At 41.9% G+C, this 13,401-nt stretch overlaps 2 protein-coding genes across 7 annotated transcripts in view; one reads left to right on the top strand and one right to left on the bottom strand.

Moving 5' to 3' along the window:
- LOC127052012 (uncharacterized) overlaps positions 1–13,401 on the bottom strand; it is a 584,770-nt gene that overhangs the window by 352,372 nt on the left and 218,997 nt on the right. The gene's annotated exons all lie outside the window — the stretch shown is intronic.
- Positions 1–13,401, top strand: part of SBF2 (SET binding factor 2) — a 588,450-nt gene that overhangs the window by 402,506 nt on the left and 172,543 nt on the right. The gene's annotated exons all lie outside the window — the stretch shown is intronic.

The raw sequence follows: 13,401 nt of genomic DNA, 5'->3' as shown, positions 1-13,401 counted from the left end.
AAAAATGCCACACGTATAATGAAATCAGAAGGAGTCTTCATTAGTTTCCAACAAGTGATATTCAATCTCACCAGCACTTCCCAAATTCTTTCCCACTAGATAATTTAAGTGCATCAGAAAAACACACTTTTACTAAATAACTCCTTCCCTTTTATTTCTAACTGCATAAGAATTTAGGTCACATACTGCATATCTTGCACTCCCAAAACAACTATATAGGTCATTAGAGTTGCTGTGGCTAACAGATGTATAGTAATCCTGTTAATAATCCTATATGTTTTATCATCAGTATTACTTGGCATATTTTTAAAGTGTCCATCACAATAATATTTGCAGAATACATCAGTTCCCTCAAGGAAAAGGAACAAAGTCCCTATGCCCTTCTCCATAGATCAGCAATTCTCAGACTGGGGCTTGCAGCTGAAGCCAAAGCCTGAGGGATTGGACTCAGGGTACAGGCCCCCTGGCTGGGGCTGAAGCCCTTGGGCTTAGGCTTTGACCCCTACCCTGTCCAGGGCAGTGGGGCTCAGGCTTTGACTTTGGCTCCCCGCCTGGGGTGGTGGGAATCAGACGGGCTCAGGCTTCAGTCCCCCCTCCTGGGTGATGTAGTAATTTTTGTTGTCAGAAGTGGGTCACTGTGCAATGAAGTTTGAGAATCCCTGCCATAGATTAAAGCCAGTTATGTTTTTAAAGAATCAAAGCTAGAGGTTTATTTACTAGAGTATCTAGCTTGAAGCCATTTTGCAACTCAGTTTTGCTAAAAAGAGAAATTTTACAACATTCTCTCAAAGTGGCAAAACTTGTGCTTATCTGGATCTTTGGGCTCTGTCTGTCTCAGCCTCTCAATCAGAACATTGTCAGCGGCAGAGTGTGAAGCAAAAAACTCTCTCCCTCTCTCTCTCTCTGAAGGGTTTTCCTTAGCCTATTTAGAGCTTGAAGTAAAGGAGTCAAGGATTTTGAAATGGCCCCTTATTGGATAGACAGACAATGTATGGAATAGAGGACTGGTCATGCTTGTCTGCCTTACTTAACAGGCAGGAAATTGCATGATGAATCCAGTTGTAGTTTTTAGGTTACCGTCAGGGTCAGGTCATGATAGAGCAATGTGCAGTAGGTCAGTCTTGAAGTGCCAAAAGTATGTGCTTCTGTGTCTGTATCTGCATCTGAGAAGTAATGGCATAATCTGCTAAAAGAGAAATGAAAGATATAATCACCACTCATAGTGGGCAATCCAAAAGGGCCTGGATATTGTGGGACACATTGACAGGAGGACAGATATCTTTTAATGAGGGGCATATCAGAGCTAAATCCTCAAAATACTTGTCTCTATCTACCAGCATCATCATGTGGTCTTTTGGGAATGGACTTTAAGAATACTTTTCCTCCACACTCCTTAAGAACATTCTTTCCATTCCCTGAGTAAGAGTGTTTCTCCTCAGAGATTTTAAAGTAGTGTCAAGTATATCAGTAGCAAAAGTATTACAATAATGGTTAATACTTCGATGCTTTGCTATCATAGGTATTATGATCCGTTTTACTTAGGTTAATTAGATAACTTTGTTTATAGTATTCTGCAGTGTTTATTACATTTTGTATATTAGTTTAAATGATATCTCCATATGGACTGTTGTAATCTACAACATGTACAAGCGTCATCTACAAACTGTTTCAATTATGTTTATTTTCTGCTGCTATGGTTGCTTGGCTAGCATTTACAGTCATGTAAAATTCCATAGGTAGCATTCTTTATTTTCTCTTCTGTTTTTTCTTTAACTAGCCCTTTAGTTTTCCATAAGAAATATTTTTCTCTGCCTTGAAAGTGAAGATTGACAGTAGTTGTAAAGATAATTGGATCTGAAAAGCATGTGTACTCCAAGTTATATACCTGTACAATACCTTGATTAATCATAAATTAGAATAATTAGCAGTTTTGATTGTGGGGAATATATTTCAAACAAACCTGAGTGCATAAAATATTGACTTAAAATAAATACACAATCCTAAAATGATGCTTTATCCTGTTTTGCAGGAGATGCTTTTTTTTTTTCTGCTTCAGATATATAGTATAGGCACTATGTCTAGCTCTTTTTGAGGTTGGAGGAGCTGAAAACTATATAATTAAAACTTTGAGTAATCCTGTTGAGTTATTTGGGTCTACTCACAGTGGGAAGCACTATGCCTGGTATAAGTATTTGAAGAATTAAGTCCTTAGTTTTCATTTTTAGGATTTATTAATAGTTTTTACAAGGAAAAGACAGGTAGTTTAAATGGGAACCAATATGAAGTTCATAGCCTTCAGGGGCTGGAAAATTATATGTGGAAAACACATATAAGGAAAGATTGTTCTGTATTAGGATGCTTTTGGTCGGCGTTAGATTATTTTAGCATCCTTGCTAAATATTCAACCAAATGAGTTAGGTAGAAATGGGTTGATTGTATAATAATTAATACCATTTATTTTTGTCCAGAATAGGCACATAAAAATTAAATCAATTTTCTTCATGCAAATATTTTTCTTTGGTGCCATCAATTTGTCTTCTGCAACCATAAAGCTTAAAAATTGTCAAACCACTCTTACAATCTAAGCATCCAGCGAATACTGTCTAATAACTAGAAAGATTTTATTATTTCCAAAAGAGTGAGAACTACTATGCCCATATGATTCAGAATATTGGGCATAGTAAACATAAGTGAAACTGCACTCTTCATATTTTAGGTTGGAAGCAGTGTATGCCAGATGTGTTTATTTTGGGAAGTTGTTATGTCTTTGAAATGCTTGTCCTTCCAACCTTTTTCATTGGCTCACCTCTCTGTTGCTCAGCTTGATTAGCAGTTCTGTAAGCAAGGATTCTTGGAAGTACTGCTGGACAGCTGCAATTGTAGGAAGTATTTAAAGATATTTTTAAGAGGTAGAAGAGATATTGAAGAAAGATTATGGAAGTTTACTGGGCCCACTGACTATTCCAGTACTACCGCTTGAGAAAATAAGTGAAAGAAGAAATGAGTGGGGAAGAGGAGAAGGCAAAATATTAGTTTCTGTATCATGGACTTTCATTGTGGAAAATAATAGATTATAGAGCAGAGGACCCCTCAGGGGGTCGCCAGGTTATTACCTGAGGGGTCGCAAGCTGTCAGCCTCCACCCCAACCCCCGCTTTGCTTCCAGCATTTATAATTGTGTTAAATATATTAAAAAGTATTTTTAATTTATTAGGGGGGGTCACACTCAGAGGCTTGGTATGTGAAAGGGGTCACCAATACAGAAGTTCGAGAACCACTGTTGTAGAGAGTATGAAAATCTCTCACTCAAGGAGAGCAATGTAGTCGTGTTCAGTAGCTTGAACTATTTTTCCTAGCATTTCTTATGCTATTAGATATGATCATGATGCGATATGAGTCGGAGGGCAGATCATCCAGTGATTAGGACATTAGCATGGGATGTGGGAGACCCAGCTTTAATTTTCTGCTCTTCCACAAACTCTAGTCAAGTCATTCAGTTTCTTTGGCCTAGATTTTTAAAGGTACTTAGGCATTGCTCTGCTCACCATTGCAATGCCCAGTTGACTTCGGAGCTTAAGACCCATTGAGTTTTCACTTTTGAAAATGGGACATAGGGTTTGTCCGCATGGCCACACAGTTCAGAGTACAGGGGTGAGAATTGCCATGTGCATTGTAACTCCGCCATGCAGATGGTGCAGGCACAAAAAGGTACATGGTTCACATTAACTTAGTGTAGAGCAGTATGTTAATGTGAACCACTTACCTTTTAGTTCACGCCCGCAACATCCATATGGGAGTTACAGTGCAGCTCTAGTACATGCTGCAAGTCACACTTGCGTAGTCCAAACTGCAGGGTCGTATAGAGGTACCTTTAGGCTTCTAAATCATCTAGGCTCTGTAATATTGAGCAGAACAACACCTACATACCTTGATAATTCTGGTCCTTTGTGCCTCAGTTCCCCATCTGTAAAACGGGTATAATAGTATTTCCCTGCCACTCGGGTGTTGTGAGGATAAATACATTAAAAATTTTGAGGTGCTCAGATATTATGGTAGAAGAGAGAGATAAGTATGTTAGATAGGCAAATCACAGAAGTATGATTTTTTTTATCTCTATATATACACTTACAATAAGAGACTGTCTAAAAAATATTTTAAAAATAAACTTCATGAATAAGGCACTCTTAACAAAGCAGTATGGGCTAATGGACTAGGCAGAGGTTTGAGAGGCAGGAACGTCTCAATTTTAAACCTGGCTTTTCAGTTTACTCTCTCTGAATCCCTGAGGAATGGTCACTTATCCCTTTGAGTGTTTTCACCAACTGTAATATGGGGAAACTATACTTACTTAGTACTGGGTGAGTTGTGAGGTTTACTTTGTTAATGTTTGTGAAGCACTGTAAAGCTGTAAAAGGCTCGCAGCCATTTCACATATTTTCACTGAAGTCAGTGGAAGTTTTGCATTCAAAAGATGGCAGGAGTGGGCCTTTTGTTATATTTTACAGCACAAATTGATTTAATTCCCGTTACTAGTTCTTGGCTGTCTTATGGAGTTTATATCAGAACAAGGCACTCCACATCTTCTGTTCGTTAAATTTTAGGTTTTGAAAGTTATGGTTAGTTTATGCATTTTTCTTTGTTATTTATTTTACTCTCTAGCCAATTAAACTTTGTTGAATTCTTTCATAATTTCTTTGCAATTTGTTTTCTTTACAAATTGGATTGGTAAGTTCACATCTGTGTATGTTGTAACATAAGTGGGTCCCTTCATTCCATGTCTTTTTATTTCTTTCTTAGCTATTTCTGATTAACTGTTCATCTGTTCTGATAGTAAATTGGTAGTATGTTGGGTTTGCTTTACAGTATTGTTACTAAGGGCATGTCTGCACTGGCAGAGTTACTGCGCCAGGAGTTTCAGCGCCACTCAGAGAGAGATGAAGGGAAACAGTGTTGTGTGTTCACACTGTCAGCTGCCTGTGTTTACAATAATGTGTTCACACTTGCAACAGTATTCAGAGCAGTGCACTCTGGGCAGCTATCCCACAGAGCACCTTTTTCTCTTCTGCCACTAAGAGTTGTGGGAAGGCAGAGGGGGTCACGGGTCCTCCAGAGTCCTGTACCAATGCCCTGTAATGCATTGCTTTGCATCCCAGCAATCCCTGTGCTTCCATCCACATTTGACATCATCTTTCAATGGTTTGTGTAGTGCACGCCCTGCCTCTTCAGGCTGCAGGAATAGATCCCGAGTATGCTGCTCGCTCTGACCAGCACGTCACGAGTGGCAGTGGAGTTATTCCTTAAACTACAAAGGCAAGAGGAGTGTGACATCGATCTCACCACACATAGTAGCTGCAACACGATATTGCTTGTGGCATTCATGGAGGTGCTGACCACAGTGGAATTCTACTTTTGGGCTTGGGAAACAAGCACTGAGTGGTGGGATCACATCGTGATGCAGGCCTTGGATGATGAGCAGTGGCTGCAGAACTTTCGGATGAGGAAAGCCACATTCATGGGACTGTATAATGAGCTTACCCAAGGACACACAAATGAGAGCTGGCCTGCCATTGGAGAAGTATGTGGCGATTGCACTTTGGAAGCTGGCTACTCCAGACTACTACCAATAGGTCGCTAACCAGTTTGGAGTGGAAAAGTCTACTGTTGGACTCGTGTTGATGGAAGTGTGCTGGGCCATTAATCTCATCCTGCTCCGAAAGACCATGACTCTGGGCACCGTGCTTGACATTGTAAATGGCTTTGCACAAGTGGGCTTTCCTAACTGCAGAGGGGCGATAGATGGCATACATATTCCAATTCTGGCACCAGACCACCTAACTGCCAAGTACACTAAGGGTTATTTCTCAGTGGTTCTCCAGGCACTTGTGGATCACCATGGGTTTTTCACAGACATTAACGCAGGCTGGTCCAGAAAAGTGCATGACACATGCATCTTTCGGAACGCTGGCCTGTTAAGGAAGCTGCACACAGGTACTTTCTTTCCAGACCAGATCATCACTGTAGGGAAAGTTGAAATGCCCATTGTGATCCTGAGAGACTTCCGCCTACCCCTTAATGCCATGGCTTATGAAGACACACACGGGGCAACTTGATAGCAGCAAGGAGTGGTTCAACAGCAGGCTGAGCAAGTGCAGAATGACTGTTGAGTGTGCTTTTAGCCATTTAAAAGCCCACTGCGCTGCCTCTGTGGGAAGCAGGGCGTGGCCGATGACAGTATTCCTATGCTTATAGCCACGTGCTGTACACTCCATAATATCTGTGAAGGGAAGGGTGAAAGCTTCACTCAGGGATGGACCACAGAGGCTCAGTGCTTGGAGGCTGAGTTTGAACAGCCAGGGATTAGGGCTGAGGGGCGCAATGTGTTGCCATAAGGATCAGGGATGCCTTGAGACAGCATTTTGAAGCTGAAAGCCACTAATATTTGTTGGTATGCTCTGGAGTGCAGTGCTTGTAATACTAGGAGGTAATTGGTGTAGACAATGCAATATGTGGGTTTAACATAATTGTATGTTGCTTTGCAGGGCTCTTTTTGCTTTCAGTTAATAGAATAAAGATCGCTTTCAAACCGACACAATTCTTTTATTAAAAAACAACAACTGGAGGAGAGAGTCAAACAAAAAAAAGCATCAGCAGTGAGGAGGATGAGGGAAGGGAAGGTCTCAGGAGAAGAAGGGGTCCCAGGACGGCCAAGGACTTGTGTATGTTCAGGGATTGTATCCAACCTTCATATCCTTAGGAGTACAGTACAGCTGGTACTGTACTTCAGCAGGCCAAACTGCAGAGGGATGGGTGTTGAGTGCAGTGGGTAGTGGGAGTCCGCAGTGCTGGACTGTAAGGGGGGAGGAGTGGAATGCCGCGGGTATAGACTGGAGCCAGGAGGTTGATAAGAATGGGTTGGTGGTATCTGGGGGGAGCATGGGAAAGAGTTTTGCGACAGCGGCTGCAGGGGAGGGTGGGCGTGGAGCTGCTCGGTTTGAAGAGCTAGTATCACCTGGAGCATGTCTGCTTGGCACTCCATAACCTTTAAGAGCCATTCTGTGGCTTCATTCTGGCATGCCACATTCTCCTTTCAGTCCCTCTTCTCGCTATCCCACCACTCCTTCAATTCCTGTTTCTTGGTGGTGAAGTACATCATAACATCACGCAGAAAGTCCTCCTTAATGGGACAAAACAACTCTTCCAAAGAACTTGCCACAGTGGATTGCCCAGTATCTCCACGAAAGTTTCCTGGAGATCTCTGCAGGAAATTCCCTTGAAGTGAGGGAGCCTGTTCTGCTGCTCACACTAGGCATGTGGTGGGAGACAAGCCTGCTTTCTACAATCCTCCTGCCCCCAACAACTCGCTTCAGTGATTCCCAAAATCAAATCCACTTACCAGGAGCCTCCTCTCCTGTTTGCGTTTCGCCAACATCCGACACTGGTGAGTGGCTAACCTCCTCCATGGTAGAAAAGAGCTCCTGGCTGCATGCATATCTGACCTCCAAGTCATCCTCTGCCTGGGTAGCTCTCCTCTTCCACATCCTCGTCCAAGATTTCCTCCTCCTGGTTCGGTCCACTCTCAACTGGCACACGAGTCACCAAAGTATCCACAGAGGTCTTCGCAGTGGAGGTGGGGTCACCAATGAGTATCGTGTCCAGCTCTTTGTAGAAGCGCCAGCTTGTGGGCACAGCACCAGAGTGGCAGTTTGCCTCCTGCACCTTGTGGTAGGCGTTCTGCAGCTCCTTCACTTTGACTCTGCACTACAGTGTTTCCTGGTCATGGCCCCTTTCTGTCACGCATCGTGAAATCTGTCCATAGATATCATAATTCCTATGGCTGGAGTGCAGCTGGGACTGGACAGCCTCCTCTCCCCAAATGCTGATGAGGTCCAGCAGCTCAGCTTGCTCCAGGTGGGGGATTGCCTGGTGCATGGAGCAGGCATGGGCACCTGGAAGGATGTGCTGAGACCACTGCAAGAATCACCAAGCAAACTGGAAGGGGACTTTCAAAATCCCAAAGGAATGTTCGGGGTAGGATGGCCGCTGATCACCTGATATCAGGGCAGTAGAGTTCAAACTGATGACCAGAGAGGCAAGAACAGGCATTGTGGGACGCCTCCCAGAGGCCAGTTGCAGTGCTATAATCGACCACGGTATATACACTGGCACTGCAGCGCTGTAGCCCCAGTGCAGAAAGCTGAACACCTCTTGTCAGGGTGGTCCTTTTTAAAGCGCTACAACTGCACAATTTCTGTGCACTGCCAAGCCATTAAGTGGCTTGGCAGTGTGTACACCTCAGGGGTTACAGCACAGGAAGCTGCTCTACTGCGCAGAAACTTGCCTGTGTAGACAGGGCCTAAGACAACTAGGGCCATTGATAAATGGATCCTTGAGTCCAGTCAAGCTAGCACAGGGCAAGACCTGATGGAGTGAAAACTAGGTGTAAACTGCCTTTCCTCTTCCTCAGTCCTAAGCCTAGTGTAGGTCTGCTTTGGCCCCAGTGTAACTAAAATCAGACTAAACAGCTGCTGTAATGACACCAGCAGAAGTATTTCACTAGGGACCATTCTGCTACCTCCTAACTGAAGGGGGCCTGTAGCAAGTGACATAGAGCTTGCCATGCCAGCTTTACCCCACCCAAAGATTTTCCTTTACTAAAGAAAACTCCAGCTGCCCTACCTAGGCAGCTTTATATTACCCTAAAAGCAATAAAAACATATATTTGTCATTACTGTGAGCTGATATTCAGTGGCATTCACACTGCCCGGGTCCTGGCCACCGGTCCAGGGGCTCTGCATTTTAATTTAATTTTAAATGAAGTTTCTTAAAAATTTTAAAAACCTTATTTACTTTACATACAAAAATAGTTTCATTATATATTATAGACCTATAGAAAGAGACCTTCTAAAAACATTAAAATGTATTACTGGCACGCGAAACCTTAAACTGGAGTGAGTAAATGAAGACTAGGCACATCACTTCTGAACGGTTGCCAAGCCCTGCATTAGTACATGTGGCCCGTAAATATCTCGTGATACCAGCTACAATAGTGCCATGCGAACGCCTGTTCTCACTTTCAGGTAACATCGTAAGCAAGAAGCAGGCAGCATCATCTCCTGCAAATTGTAACCAAACTTATTTGTCTGAGCAATTGGCTGAAGTAGGACTGAGTGGACTTGTAGGCTCTAAAGCTTTATGTTTTATTTTTTAATGCAGGGTGTTTTTGTACATAATTCGACATTTGTAAGTTCAACTTTCATGATAAACAGATTGCACTATGGTACTTGAATTAGGTGAATTTTTTTTTACAGTGCAAATATTTGTAATAAAAAATATAAAGTTAGCACTGTACACTTTGTATTGTGTAGTAATTAAAATCAATATATTAAAAAATGTAGAAAACATCCAAAAATATTTAAATAAATGGTATTCTATTATTGTTTAACAGCACGTTTAATTGCAGTTAATTTTTTTAGTTACTTGACAGCCCTAATTTCAAGGTCTGAAACTCCAGATTGAAAATTTCAAAGATTCTGAGCCAGGTGTTTAATCTATAGTATATTGAATAAACATGTTAAATCATGATGCCTCACTGAAATCAATGTAATTGCAGGATTGAGGCCTGAATCTTCTGCTAAAGTATATTGCTTTCTCATTGATCCAGCTATAGTATCTATTGTACAAGAAACAGTTGAGACATTTGAATGACCACATATTCTTTCTCTGAATTCATGTTGAACCTGAATTCTGCTTGCTTGATGTCTTCCAGGAAAAAATACCTTAGCAAAGTCCCTCTTAAAAGACACTACTGTTGCTACTTTTTTGCTTTTCCTATCTCTGTTGCTGAAAGAGATGCTGTTGAATACATATCTTCAGCTGCTCATGAGTCCACACTGCCAGGGAAAAATAAAAACAAAACAAAAAAAGCCACCCGGTTTCCTTTGTATCAAAAAGTGAAAAATAAGTGTTAAATTACAGGATACTGAGGACGTATGAGTACAAAAATGGACCATAGATCAAAAGAGCTCATAATAAATATGTGCAAAGGGCTGGTGAGATATCTGCTATGAGATGCATGACATATCCAGGGTAATGAGTTGATGTGTCACCTTGCTTGCTAACCTGGGGTACCTTTTGCAATACTTCACTGCTTTAGCCTTCAGTCTGGACTGCTAACAAACAGCCTCAAGCATGCAAGTCGCTCCCAGCTATGGCTGTATGTGTGCTGCAGCCAGCCACATCTTGGATCTTACCAGCCTTAGTTATATTGCAAGGTGACCCCCACATACCCACAGTCCTAGAGTTCCCCCCAGAAATGCATGTCCTGTACTGTCCAGCCCTTTCCTGGACAATACAAATTATATAAAGTGTGTTGTTACTTTAATAGACATAATATGCACTTACTTGCCACCCCAAATTGAATTTCCCAGGCACTTCAGTTCAAACACACTGGATTAGATAATACAGTAAAATAAGTTTATTAACAATGAAGAGAGAGATTTTAAGTGAGTACACATAATGAGGCATAAAAGTCAGAAATGGTTACAAGAAAAATAAAGATAAAATGCAACTGGTGCCTAGCTTAACAAACTACATTAAATTCAAAGCAAAGTTTTCTCACCCCATGCTTTCAGCAGTCTCATTGACCAAACTTCTTAAGTCGGGATCCGGTCCCCAGTTCAATGGGTGCTTCCTTTGTCCCTTCTGGTGTGATGAATGTATAGGGCAGAGAGACAGGAGGGTGCCTTAGTTTGTCTACCCCCCTCCCATTTTTTTTGTAGTTTTGTGCCCCCTTTGAGAAACATTTCCAGCTGGAAGCAAGGCGACAAGCAGTCTGTGTGGAAGGGAACTCCCTGCTGTTTCTTTGCTAAGCTGTAGATTTTTTGCTTCTGCTCCCTTTCCTACCAAAGAATGGCCATTTAGCAGGTAATGGTCCATCAGCCTTGTTTACACCGAGCTGAAGCGTCAGTTTGTTCTTTGTATCTGAGGAACCAGTTTGGCCAGTCCCCAGACTTCTCTGGAAAACATACTTCTAGACACGATCTCAGCTTATGTTTATAATTTCAATTATAATGCTGCTATGTGCATTTTTTCATGATATTATTGATCAGCAAACTGAGTTTTTAAATGACATCTCACAAAGGTGTACTTTGTACAAGGATTATTATAACAGTGTATAAGGTGTGGACGCAGGAATGTTCTTTCACAGGGTGCAAATAGTGAAAAGGTGTGGGGGAGATGAATGGAATATATGTAAAGAGTACAACAGGGTGAGCTATAGGGATAATAGTTGTGGAACTCCAAAAGAGGCAATTTGTAATAATCAGAGGTCACAGTGGACCATTGCTTATCTTGAATAGTTTGTGGCACCTATATTCTTTATATAATAATCTGAATTATTTCAGTAATCAGCCATAAATGAACAGAAACTAAGAGGGAAAGCATAGGAGAATTTAACAAAAATGTCTTCACACAGTGGGAGTACTTAAAGCTGTATTAGTAGCTTAGAGTGAATATATCCACAGATAAAGTATACAAGTACTTTCAAAAGAAAATACATTACAGGATACAAATATGCAGAATTGTACGTGATGGATGGTCATACTTTGAGTTCAGTGGGTTGGTATGTATCTTAATAGGACCAAACTAATGAAATTATTTCTAAAAAGTATGTCTAATTCATGTGGTATATTAAATTGCCTGGTAGCAGGAAATAATATGATTAGCACAAACATACTAGACTCACTAAAACTTTAACATCTGTGCACAAGAACAGTCTTAACTTTGAATTTCCTTCCTTTTTTTTTGGCCTCAATCCACCCCTTAATATTACTGTTAGCATAGTGTTTTGTGTGTGTACTGTGACAGACCCAGGCCAGTGGGGTACAGGAGTCTGGTAGAGGGCAAATATACTGGTCACTGGATGAGTAGTTTTCTGTTCCCTGAGTGACCAGAGCAGGGGCTGCACTAGAGTAATCAGAAACCTGCTAGAACTAATCAGCCTATCTGCCTTAATTGGAACATCTGCAGCCAATCAAGGCAGGCTAATCAGGGCACTTGGGTTTAAAAAGGAGCTCAATCCAGTCAGAGAGGGGAGAGGAAGTGTGTGAGAGGAGCTGGGAGCAAGAGGCGGAAGGAACTGAGAGTAAAAGGGTGTGCTACTGGAGGGTTGAGGACTACAAGCGTTATCAGACACCAGGAGGAAGGTCCTGTGGTGAAGATAAAGAAGGTGTTTGGAGGAGGCCATGGGGAAATAGCTCAGGGAGCTGTAGCTGTCATGCAGCTGTTACAGGAGGCAATATAGACAGCTGCAGTCCACAGGGCCCTGGGCTGGAACCCGGAGTAGAGGGCAGGGGGTTCCCCCCAAACCTCCCAACTCCTGATCGGACACAGTAGAAGTTGACCCAGACTGTGGGGAAGATCACTGAGGTGAGCAAACTCTGCCAATAAGCGCAGGATCCACCAAGGTAGAGGAGGAACTTTGTCACAGTACGTACAAACATCTCTTATTGAAAGTATAGGGCTTCTTGGATCATTGACAGAGTAGACTGTAACTGCTCTGTATGTGTTTTTATCATTCATTGTGGTGGTTGCCAAATATTCCCTTTAACTCTGTGTACTATAGGTTTTTGGCCATTTTGATGAAAAGCAGACATGCATTAGAATAGTCACGACTGTAAATAAAATAACTTGGGTTCAGAAGCCATGTCATGTTGCTCTGCAGTTACTCTCTATCTTATCCATTAAAGAACTGAGATGGCTGATAAAAAGGAAAAGCAAAATATAAGATCTTTGTGGCTTTGGGGACCAAAAAACTATTCTAAGAATAGTGCAAAGGTATGTGAAACTAATAATGTCTATTTTTACAAAAACTCTTGTCATCATATATATAGAATATAAAAAAAACAAGGCAAACCAGTTGATACTGTGTATGTGATTCTACTGAATTCACTGTATATTATAGTATGCTGCAGTATTAGTACACTATAATGTATCTCGTGAATGAACCATTGTGACTGCTTATGCAGCCTTTACCCTAGATTCCCACCTTTCAGGGTCTGGGTACCAGCAGCAGGGAAGTGTAATTCCCAGCTTGGATAGCCATACAAATGCATCTCAGCTCAACCTAGTGCCTGAAGAGAGCAGTGTTGCTGCAGCAGCTTGGACTAGCTGTCCAGTATGTAACCAGGGCAGGATTGTGCTCAGGTGGCTAGCGCATGCCACTGCCCATGTAGCCACGGTTAGATTGCTAATTTTAGGGCATTGGTTTGATCTTTGCAACTTCCCATCTCTTATGTAGACATATCCTGAAAGGGAAGACAAGAAACACCTACCTTTGTTTCACCTCAGGCCCCACGCTCTGAACCCTTTGCATATTTGCCTGCAAATCCTGCCCTCTTTTTCT

The sequence above is a fragment of the Gopherus flavomarginatus genome, chromosome 5 (assembly GCF_025201925.1).
Source record: "Gopherus flavomarginatus isolate rGopFla2 chromosome 5, rGopFla2.mat.asm, whole genome shotgun sequence".
NCBI classification, from domain to species: domain Eukaryota; kingdom Metazoa; phylum Chordata; order Testudines; family Testudinidae; genus Gopherus; species Gopherus flavomarginatus.
This window is presented reverse-complemented; position numbering and strand designations above follow the sequence as displayed.